At 37.8% G+C, this 12,410-nt stretch overlaps 1 pseudogene; it reads right to left on the bottom strand.

Moving 5' to 3' along the window:
* Positions 1 to 6,275: 6,275 nt before the first annotated feature.
* On the bottom strand, positions 6,276 to 11,216 carry LOC148914887 (uncharacterized; annotated as a pseudogene).
* Positions 11,217 to 12,410: the final 1,194 nt, after the last annotated feature.

Here is a 12,410-nt window from a genome sequence, read left to right as displayed (position 1 = left end):
GGTTTTCAAGGCCCTTTCTCTCAGCTGTCTCAGTGGGAGACTCCCATTCTCAGCTATTTCCCTTTTTCTTTCCTTCCTCCTTTCATGGCTAGATCTGATGAAGGAAAGAAAATAGGTATACATGTTGGTTTGAAGGGTGCCTCTCCTCCTGGTAGCCTGCGCATTAAAATCCTTTAGTCCTTCAGATGTTTTTTGCTTGAAACTTGTTCTTTCCCATGTGCTGGAGCTTTCCAACAACTCTGCGTATGTGGACCCCCAAGCTCCCTATGTGGCTTTGTTTTTCAGCCATGTGCTGGGGCTTTTGCTGCTTCTAAGACAACAAGTTAATTCATCAAACAAATGGGCTAACCTTATCAAGGGTTAGGCTATTTTGGTTAAGTTAATGGGCTGTTTTGGCTAAGGTAATGGGCTATCTTCTCCTTTGTGCTCACCCACATGTTTGGGCCTAAGAAATGGGCTTGAGTTCCGAGGCTCCCAAGCAACTCGGAACCTCCATTTCTCGGCCCATTAATGGGCCTCATGACAACTTATTACCATCCATACCACAATCCACTCAAGCAAGCCCCGGGCATTCGAGTGGCTTGGGCCCATTAGGCTTGTTGCGTGGTTGGGTGTGCAATAATGATTTCCTGCTTGGCATGACATGTCGCTTGACATGCTTTTAATTATGATGCTTGACGAGATAATTAACATGGATTTGCAGAGTTAATGCATTTTATAATCTTAATCTCGATTCCTAACATGATGCATGACGGACTTTTGCGTGCTCCAAATTGGGTCTTTTCTCAATGATGTGTCGTATTGGGCTAAGAATTTATTCGGGCCCAACCGTGAATTTTTTGGGCCTCAACAGCTATCAACTCCAAAGGTTGGATAGTACTGAGGAGTGCTTCATTTTCTATAGAGATTGTAGGTAGAGGGAGAAAGAAACATGGCTCCGTTCACTATCCTACGATATGCCTTGGTTTGTAAAGAGAAGGCTTCATCAAGCTCCCTGGCATTGGAAAAAGTTGACTGATTTCAGAGCCAAAATTCACGCTGGTATTAGCTTTTCTTGTTTATCTAGCTAGGATCGCTTCTTTGGTGGGGTTCATACTAACAAGAGGTGTGAGTATGGAGTGGAGGCGTACAATCCTCAATTTTTCAGTAGAAAGTTTGGGCTTGTTCAGGCTATTCCAGAATTGAAGTATAATTCTGTGAATAAGGGGAGTTCTTGGTGGAATCTGAGCATGACTCCTTAAGATATTAAGGCTGTAAGAAAGTCCTAGAGGAACATGAGCAATAATGTGAGGATGCCTCCCTACGATCCATCACCTCTCTGTACCCCAGCCTTTCATGATTTCTTGGAAAACTAGCTGTTCTTTTAGCTCCCTGAATCTGCCAAACTTTTTTACACTTTGGCTTTCAAGGATTGTCCTTTTGCCAGATTGATGACAAAATAGGAAGAGGCATATATGATGAGGAAGTTAAAACGTCTTCAAGGAATGGAGGTGATAGGTAACTTTCTAAACCTCAACAATTGACCATTGGCTTAAATATGGTATACCATATTCTAACAATTTGGATTGTTTTTGGTGTTTAATAGAAACCTTCTTAGGTGGACCGAGTGGCCTTGAGGATGTTGGTAAGGTTCTTACCAAAATTTTGATTCCTTTTTATTTGAAAGAAGCTGATTCTATTTCTCCTGTTCACACGTCGAGGCAATGCTCCATCTTCTGGTGGCATTCTTCTGGAAGAGGAGAGAATAGAAAGAACTTTAGCTTCACCCATCCCTTCTCGACCTTCTGCTTCAAATCCGACTCCCAAAGATAAAGGGAAGGCTCATCTGATAAAGGATGATGATGATGAAGAAGAGGTACCACTTCAGAGAAACCAAAGAGCCTCTGCTCCCCTAACTCCATATGTCAATCCTGAATCGGCCCTTGAAGATGGTAGAATTCTCCTTTCAGGCCTATTTCGTTCAGTATTCGGAGGAGGTTCCTGAGGATTAACATGTATATCTTTGCAATTTCAGAAACTTGTGAAAAAAGATCAATGAGGGATTCACCTTTTAGGGATGAGAGAATGCCCGAGATGGGTGTTGCGCCAGTGACTCGGGTTTGTCTTGAACCCTATGCTTAAAAAAGAGTTCCCTCTTTTCCTTGTATTTTCTAACAATAAGTGCTCATCTTTACAGAGACCAGGGAAAGAAATAGCTTTGGGACCTTCTACCAGGGACAGAAGGTTCCAACAGATTCATTTGAAGGTGAAGACTATAAAGCTAGACGAGGGGGAAGATCTTCCATCTTTTGAGCCGCAATCGGGCCCAAATGCAACTGTTGAAGGGCGTGTTGTTGGGAGGAGGCTTCCTGTTTTTCCAGAATCAAGCGTGCCTAGTGCTTCTGGGCCTAAGTTTGAGAGTGCTGTTAACCTTACAAGTGCAAAAGGCAAGCAGATTATTGGAGGTTTGAGAAAGCCTGATGAAGCACTTGGTGCCGTGGTGGACAAGCTCAGGGCTCTTTGTGCTAGAGATATGCCACAGAAACCAATATAAAATGGATATTTCTAAGAAAATAATATATAATAATCAAAAGGGCAAGAACATTGCTTTAGATACATAATGTACACAAAGTAACACGTCCATGGATTAAGATATAAATGGAAAGTAGTCTAAAGAAGTTAAATGCACGAGACCTTTCTATACATAAAAATATTGTATCCTAAAATATTCCTTGTCATAGGATCACCAATTGGACAATGGTGACCCACAAAGACTAGTACACATTATGTCTGCTCAATTGGGAGGATGACTAGACTTAAGTAATTCGTGTAGAGACACTGAGACAGATGTATAGGTGCTCTATAGAAGATGGATTCCACTGAACACGATCAACTCTAGAATTCTTGTATGGAAGTCTTACTCACAAGTGTGAAACAAAAAATTCTAAGTTGTGATAATGAAAATTAATCCTTATACTTGAGACATCACAGTTGTCTTGTGTATATGTTGTTTCTCTTTGAGGGCACTATATGGTCGTATCAAAATGATATGACTTAAAATTGTTCTTCAGGATTCTTAGTGTGTACGCAAAGACACGTGAATGTACAACAATGAATCTTTGCACTTAGTAAGAAGAGAGAATACTCTAAAGATATGATTCGTGAATCTTTGGCCAAAGTATTAGATGAAAATTGAAACAAGAACGTTTGCAATGTCATCAAATTGAATCATATAATCTAGAGATGTGATATTAGGAATTTTGACACAAGTTTACCATATCCTGAGAATATGACATATAGTATTGAATTAGAAAAGGATCGAATTGCATTGTAATCACAAACTGACTAGGTTCTCTAAATGAATTTTTTTTAGCTTGGATAGCCATGCCATACTGTTAGGTGTCACTCATGGCTTGGGGAAGCCCTATAATGACTAATTATAATTAGCCTTCGCCAATAGGGAGAATTGTATGGATGGATACAATTCACACTTGATTTAGAGTGAATCATTCATACCTACTGCCTTGCTAATTAGAACCTATAAGATCGCACATTGAAAAAGAATCAATTAGGAAATTATAAAGAGAGTGAATGATTTTGTGACTTGGTCAAAGTCAATGCAAAAGTCAAAGGTCAAAGGTCAAACAGTTGATCCAACACTTGACATGGTCAACTAAGGATGACCGGGACCAACACTCATTAGACAAGTGAGTGCTTGAATTAGTCAAGTCACTAAAGTAATTAAATTGATTAGATTAATTTAATTATTCAATTAAAGTTATGAAACTTTAATTACAGGTCCCATGTGACTTGGAAATTCAAAAAGAATTTGACCATATGGACTTAGGCAAATTAGTGACAGATTATAAGATTAATGTGTTAGATCAAGATAGCAAAAGATGACACACAAAGGGGGGGTGTGGCTACACTAGGGTTTGGGGGCATTTTGGTCACTCTAATGACATTTTTGATCCTATAAGTGTGTAGCTATGGAATTCTGTCATCCTAGGGTTTTCAGGTTGGTGAAATTGGAAGAGAGAAAACAACAAGCTCTCTCTCCCTAACCCCTTCAATCTATCACATCAAGTGAGGTGCTAGCACCACTCTGTACTTGTTGTCTACTCATTCTCTCATCCCATTCAATCCTTGGTGAAGATCTTTGGGGAGGTGCATAACTTTGTACCTATTTGGAGAGCTATAAGGTGGAGAATCAAGATCAAAGGGAGAGCCAACGACAAAGGAACCACTCCCTCTACTTGAACACCATTCTTGGTTTCAAGATTTGCTCCAAGGGTATGAACATCTTATCTTTCTCTCAAATAGGATTTAGAGAGTCTTTGGTGCACACTTTCATAGACTTATAAAGATTGGGACCAAATGAGACTTGCATAAATCCCTAGTTTATTTAATGCTTTCACTCTTACTTTGATTTCATATTAGATATGGCTTGCTAGGTGATTTATACTCTCAAAGTTTGGTTGTAGAGTTTTTAGAAATCTCTCCACAACACCATTCCCACTATATTTGCTTCACGAATCAGACCAATAAGTCACTAAAAAACCTATGAGAAATTGGCAACATCTCTATATAAATTATGTGAATGATTATTTTCACTTGCTACAAATGGCACCTTTTCTTGTATGGAGGTAGAGAGTACCGATGAAATGCTTATCTGTGAAGCAATCCTAGATATTTTGAAGAAGAGAAAGAGATAGCGAGAGAGTTTTATAATTTTTTATTTTTTATTTTTGTAGATCTATTGGCTATATTGTAATAAATTTTGAGCAATGTGGTCTTTTGCTTGCACTGAATTTTTTGGGCTGGACTTGAGACAGAGAGATAGGTGGGTTGTCTTGTCTTGAGAAGTTTTCTGTTGGGAGGGTGATAAGGGTTGGTTGCTGGGTGGGTGATATTGGGCAGTGACTTGTTAGATGGTGGTTATGGTGGGAGGGGGAGGGCACGTGAGAGAGAGGGGGAGAGCACGAGAGTTAAAAAAGGAATGAATTTTTGTTATTTATTATTAATTTTTTCATTTTGTATTTGTTATTTTGAAAAGAAATGAAGTTTTTAATAATTTGACCAAATCACCCCTTGACAAGTAACAGAAGTTAAAAAAAAATTGAATAGAAATTGAGAGTTGTCCTTAAATTACTTGAAATTGAAACCACAAGGACGAAACTGTTCAAATTGAAACCACAGGGACCTTAATGGTAAAGGTGATAAACCACAAGAACCAAAAGTAATGTTTTGCCTTTTTATAAAGTAATTGTTTTTATTGTCCTAAATCCAATTATCACAAGGTTGCCTTGGACACCGTATTTGCTATTTTATTCTCACTTGGCTTCCAAAATAAAAGTGTTTTGGAAGATGTGTGATTTGCAATGTTAAATCCTCAAAAATCACTAGATAATTAATTTCCTTTTTATATTGATGGCAAGTGAATCGAACAATGGGGGTGGGTATGCGAGTTTGGCTTCCCTAGGGCTGATTGAATCTTAATATTGTATAAGCATAGAATAGTCGTTGTCATGACAATTGAGCATGAAGCCCGCATGGGCAATGGGTTTCTCATAGAAACCATGCCGGTCTGCTTGTATTTATACTGGCAAGATTTGAGATAAATGTTCCCAAGTGTTGAAGAATGTAAAAAATCCCACATTGGAATCTTGACAAAATAAAATAAAATATATATTAAGTGGTTCTACTATTAATAGTACCCATATCTTTTGTAATAAAACTCCACACATACTGAGTGTGGGCTGCTAGCCTGTCTCTTTGAAATCTTGTGTGTTATGGAAAAATTAACTGGACGTCAAGAACTGTAAAAATTGCAGCAGAGAGATCATCAAGAACTATCTATTTATTTGAACTGTAAAAACTTTAATGCAGGCTGGTAAGTAGGCCTGTCAAAATTTGGTTGTTGAACTTTGAAATTTGATGGCACATTGAACTCAATGATGGTTTGATGTGTTGGAAAATGAAAGATATATAGGAGAGGTTATGAAATTTTGATGTTGTATTCGGCTAACAAAGTCGAAAAAATTGCAGCAAAGGGATCTTCAGGAACTATTTATTTGAAGAGAGAATTTAACATCAATCCTTGATAACTCTAAAAAATACATGAACTTATGCTTTAACCATCAGATCTGCTCTAATATTTGAATGATATATAAATGAAATCCAGTACATGAATTATAATACACTTCAACACTTGGAATTGATATTGGGACTGTTTCTCAAGAATTGATGAGGTTAGAGATGTGGAATTGCAACTTGCTATTCCAAACTTCAAGAACTCACTTTGTATGCACATCGTCATAAAATTCTTCAGAACAAAACTCAACCTTCAAAACAGAACTCAGCTGAAAGGAGGGAAACAATATTAAACTAGAAAAATAATACTCATCAGCTTATACTAAAATCGAATAAACAAAATAAGTTACACCAAATTGAAAGTGTTCATCCAATGCACTAAATGTGAGAATCGTCAACTTGGGACTTAAAACGAGCCTCAGAGTGTTTTTGATAATGATGCAGAAAGCCACAACATTCAGAAATCTCTAGACTAGGCTTCAAATTTCAGAAGGCTCCAAATACTCTGCTAGGAATTTTTTTTAACTGAAGAAACTATAGAACTTCATATTTTGAGATACTTAGATTAGAAACTAGCTAGGGAAAATTGAATTATGCTATCATCACTGAGTCCCACAAATCCATAAAGAATGTGACCATGCTGACCAGTATTCCTATCAGTATAATTTAACAAAACAAAAGCATGATCATATCACTAAAGACAGAAAAGTTCCTTCAATTTCTATATATCATCAGATGGAGATGCAAAATACATTAAAGAAATCTATCAAAAACCCAATTAACGTAAATGCTAGCCGTCTAGAAATCCAGTCTTATTGATTTCCTTTCTGTGATTTGCTTGCAAGAAGAAGTATTTTATTCAACAAGAGAGAGGGTGTGAAGAGAACGATGTACAAATATAAGTGTACATTTCTCCCTCAGATTTTAAAGCACCCAGGGGTCTCCTTATTTTAGGATCAAGACAGGAGCATATTTGGAGTTAGGTTCCTGACATTCCTTCTAAATTTTAACTTAGAATCTCATCTAGGGAGGAGCCCATTGGAGATGTTCTAATGAGATACCACTTCAAAATTAGGTTGTTTGTTTTGTTTTAGTCTACTATATCGCAATGATAGAACACTTGAATTAAAACAACCTCAAACACACACGAAATACATTGTAATTTATTGTCAAATCAAAGCTTAAACAATCTCACATGTAATTTTTTTTGTTTATATAATTAGAACCGTAATTTGATCTTGCTAACTCAATTTAATTCTTTCCTCAATATGGCATAATATGGCGTATTTTTTTTTAGTAAGATTTGCAAACATCAGTGTTTCCTTAATATAGAAGTTGGAGATGGCAACATATATATACTCACCTCTGCACTTCTCTGTGTTTCCCTGTATTCAAAAGAAAAGAATGTGTATTATTGAGATGCAATCAGGTTTGAAAAAGAAACAATTTAATTGTTATATTATTGACTAGTAAACATTCAGGAGCATACCTTTTTTCATGAATGTTCCCTATAGTGCTATTGAGGTCCCCCATCCACTCAGACTTTCCCAACTCTGTGTACACTTGAATTACAGAATGTGTGTTGACAACCTTCGAAGCAAATGTTCTTAAATATGGACATCTTTTAACCTTCAATTCCATCAAAGATGGCAACTTCAAGGTATAAGCTTCAGTAGAGAAACAGACAAGGTTTGGTAGATCTTCAAGCGTCATGGAATTCATCGAGGAAATGTAATTTCCTGATCAGCACATTCAGTGTCTGCTTTTGCAATAACATGTTCAATCTTCTCACAATCCCCAACTTCTAAGTCCTTTAAACTGACAAGGAGCTTGGCTACAGTTGACAAGAACAAATATCGCAAACTGCCACAGTAGGATACACTTAAGAATGTCAAGTTTCCGAAGCCTGTGATATGATGTGAACCGCCGTTTCCCATACGTGCATTAAACTTGGCAATTTGTTTAACAACAACTTATTGAATGCTTGAACATTGTGGCTTTCCACAGCCTTTGGTCCCTTGAGTTGGAAACAACTTCCAATGACTCACAAGATAGTATAAAAAGACGTTCTAGATTATTGTAATCATTTGAGTCTTGACCAAGATTTGTTGGTGCAACCTAGAAAATCAAACATCAATTGAGCAACCGTATATAATTTATATAATTTCAATATATGGCAATATCATTGTCATTCTCAATTGTAGCTCTAGGGTAGAGGTTCATAGAAATAAATTGAAATGCTTACCTCTTGATTGACTGGACGTGGCAATATTTGAACAATATTTCTTCTTGAAGTAGGTTTGGTCATTGGGCCACATGAATAAGGTATACATCCACAAGTTCCTGATGAAATACCTTCGTCTTCGTCTTTGTGATGAGCTGTTGAATCTTTTTCCAACGTTTTTATTTGTGGAATTACTGAAGCCAATGTCTTCAGTTTGTCGCATCCTTCCACAGACATAACTTTGGCGGCTGACCATAAAGAAGAAGAAGCATCAGGACAAAGACTCTCAAGACTCGGAAGCTTGTGTAGAAAAAAACTATTTAGTTTGGGAAACAAAGTCATGCCCGTCTGATCCTCTTTTTCATTTTCATCTGCGGATCTGACTATAGTTTTTATTTTCCAGCATTTCGCTACGTTGAGCTCTTCAAGATTCACAAGTAGCCTGGCAATTGAATGTGGGAACACACATTGGAGATCACGACCATCTTCTATTTTTAAATATCTTAAGTTTTGGAAGCCCTGGAATCCACGCGGAATTTCTTCCAAAGGTGTTGACATGCAAAATCCCTTAAAGAAATCTCCAATTTTCGTAAATGAGAAAATGCTGGCCCATCCGTAACCATATGGCCTTTCAGATCAAATAACACATCTACATTGGCCTCTTGTATTTCCACTTCTTCTAGATTTTGTAACCATTAAATGCACTTTGATGGAAATACCGCTCTTTCAAATTTTCGTTTTTGAGTTCATATCCATAGATTATTTTAAACATTAGAACAAATGGACATGGTGAAGATTAATCCCACAGTAGAGTCTTTTCTATTTATTATTGCTTGGATACTAATTCATGAATTATACTTTGAAATTTGCACATCATACCAACATGGTTTGTGGGGAGTGAAATTGAAATACTTACTGTTTGTCCCAGTGTGTTTTAATTTCTGTTTGCAAAAAAATAATAAATAAAGTTAGTATGTATTATCAAGTAATAATTGCCTCACCTAAAGCTTTGCTAGCAGCCGGGCCAGTCCTGCCTAATCAGCAGCGATTCTCGAGACAAACGGTAGAGTTTTGGCATGGGGCAGAGTGGTTAGTTGGTTTCGTAGCCGTTTCAGCTTGAGTTAATAAGTCCTTAGGGGTGTTCAACACCCGGTGCCCTAAAGCCTTAGTGGTTTGGGAGTCATTGACCTAAAGCTCGCTACATGGGTTGGATCGAAAGCTTAAGGTGTAATAACCCAAACTTTAATTAATATTTAGCTATTACTTTATTAAGGAAAAATGACACTTTTGCCCTTAGACTATTTTAGTAATTGAGAAGTTGACTTTTTGACCGGAGAGGATTTTGGAAATTTTGTTTGCACCGTTGCGTAGAGCACGACGAAACGAGTTCGTAGACATGCGGCACGCTCGATTCCGAGCTGTAACGAATGAGGAAAGGTCTATAAACTAAAAGGACGTAATGGGAATTTTAAAATTGTCGGTGCTACAGTGTTGCTACAGTAACCGGGTCTATTTCTCCTTCTTCCTCGCGAGAGAGACCAGATTTTTCTGGTTCTCTCTCTCTCTCCGCACATAGTCATCTTCAAGCACCGATTTCGTCGCCATCCGAGGTCCGTTTTGAGTGAAATTTGTTGCAAAAGTTTCGTGTCGTTGTCCTCTACGTAACCCAGCTCAGCTCCGACGCCAACCGCAGCGAATCCACCGGAAAACTCGAAGGAAGTTGCCGGTTTTGACAGAATTTTCCAAGCTTACGTTCTCCCTCGATTCTTCACCAAATTGGACGAGTGAGGTATGGTTTTCCAGCTATTTTTCGTAACTTAGCTGCTGGTTGGGTTAGATTTCAGAAATTTTAAGCGTAGAGCGTTCGTTTTACAAATTAAGTTTCAGCCGGTTTTGAGGGTAAGATTCCGGCCACTTCCGGCCACTTTTTGGGGTAGGTCCAAGAACAAAAGTGGTTCCAAATTGGGTGTTTTATCTAAGTTAGGAGTTTGGGCAGGCGGTTTGGAGTTTTTCCGGCCGCAGGAGGGACCTTCCAAAGGTCCAGCGAGCTCGGACCAACTGTGAGTGGACTCTTTGTTTTCATAAATGAATTTATTCAATTTAGTTTCAGTATTTGATCTTGAATAAGTTTTATTCAAAGAATAGTGTTTTATAAGTGAGACATGCTTTTAAATATTATGATTTGCATGCTGCCGAGTGGAATATCCTTTAGAGATACAGAAAAAGAGAATTTTAGCTAAACATCAGATAAATGGCAGCAGAGTCCAGCCTTAACAGAAATTCAGTTATTTATCAGATTTTTCAACAAACTTTGCTTATTACTATTATTATTATTTTCTAAGCCACCTTAGGTACCCAGATATACAGATGTTGCCTTCGGATATGATGATGTCTACGGACATCCAGGTTGCCTTTGGATTTTATCATTGCCTTCGCATTTAGTCAAGCATGCTTGATTGCCCCACGAGTTCCTTGGTACCCGGACTCGTGCGGAGCCGTGAATGCGGATCAGGTTGACTACGGTCCCCGAATCCTGCCTTGCGGCTCGGGTTGACTCGCGGTCACCGAGACCGCCAGGAATTGATGGATATCGGAATTGATGGCAAACCAGGAATTGACGGAAATAGAGGGGTACACCTAAGTGGTAGTTTTAAACGGATTTTAATGCTTTACAAGATTAATGTTAACCATGATTGTGTTTGGTATATAAAGCATGAATACATTGATTTCAGCATGTGTACGATAAAGAAAATAAGTTAGTTTTGTATAATTGTATTTTTACTGTGGGGTTAGTATGTTCTTACTTATTTTTCTAAACTTTGTTTTTGGGGTCCACTCACCTTTTTGATGTTTTGCGCCCAGTGTAGACGTGCATCCGAGAGCCACCACAGGGCATTCCCCGCTTCCCGTTCTTCCCCATTTTGACGTAGGGTTCCTTGGTTCACCACGGTTACCTCCTTTGTAATTAAACCTGTATAGATGCTCTGAAATTGCCCTGGAACATCTTTAATCTGTTGGAACTTACTTACTTTTGTATACTGGCAGTTGGTGTATATATTTAAGTACTTGTTGACAGTGTAAATTTTGGGAACGCTCAATTTAGGAGACTCTGCGAATTTTCGGTAGAAGTCAAGATTTAAGGAATTAAATTTTAATCAAAAGGGCAACCAAGTCAATTGTGTTCGCAACCACCGGTGTCGATCACAAACAGTGGTTCGCTGATTCCAAAGCGGAATTTGGGTCAGTCCTGTCATAAGGAACCGACATTGCACAACCACTCACATCTGGAAAAAAAATTACAAAAAATTAAAATAAATAAAATAAAAAAGAACGATTATATAAATATGTGAAGTTTGAATAAAAGGGATAAGAGGTAAGGGTTTTAGTCGAGTCTCCTTAACCATGATGGTTCACTTTACACCGAAGGAAGTTTGTGAATTCTTTTCTAATTGATTCTAAATAGCTTAGACTCTGTGGTGGAATTAGTTGGATCTATTGAAAAGATGTTCTAGTTTTTAAAATTTGCTATGGATTGCAACTGGAAGGTGGAAATTTTGTCCTGGTTAGGTGTCCAGTTTGTTAAGTTCTTATTTTTGTTTGAGTCTTGTTTTGCTTGAGGACAAGCAAAAAGCTAAGTTTGGGGGTACTTTGATGAGTCGATTTTATATTATATATTTAACCTCATTCTTTGTATATTTTGGTTAATATTTTGGAAGAATTTTGATACTTTGAATTATATTTCCAATATAGGACTTACGACTTTCTTTGGAGCAAAACATAATCAAATGGACGAATTTTGGAGTAATTCCAGTTGGAGGACGTTCGTGAGTCACTTGGCTTGATTGTATCGAAATTTCAGACTTTTCTACCAAGCGATTATTTTCTGGTGATAAAATAAAGGAGCAGTGTACGGTGCTGAAATAGTGACGTTTTGGGCTTTTATTGCGTTTTTGGAGCCCAAGATGACCTCGTATCGGTTCGTGACCCTCTGGAGAAGTGTTCAGAATATTTTTATCTTTAAAATAAGCTATCTTGGGTCAGATTTGGAGGATATTTGAGGCCAAAACGTGGCTGATCAGATTATTGGCAGATTCTCCTAATCCAACTTGGATTT

The sequence above is a fragment of the Prunus mume genome, linkage group LG8 (genome assembly GCF_029339155.1).
Source record: "Prunus mume cultivar Tortuosa linkage group LG8, ASM2933915v1, whole genome shotgun sequence".
NCBI lineage: Eukaryota > Viridiplantae > Streptophyta > Magnoliopsida > Rosales > Rosaceae > Prunus > Prunus mume.
The sequence above is the reverse complement of the archived record's forward strand: the minus strand, read 5'-3'. Positions and strand labels throughout refer to the sequence as shown.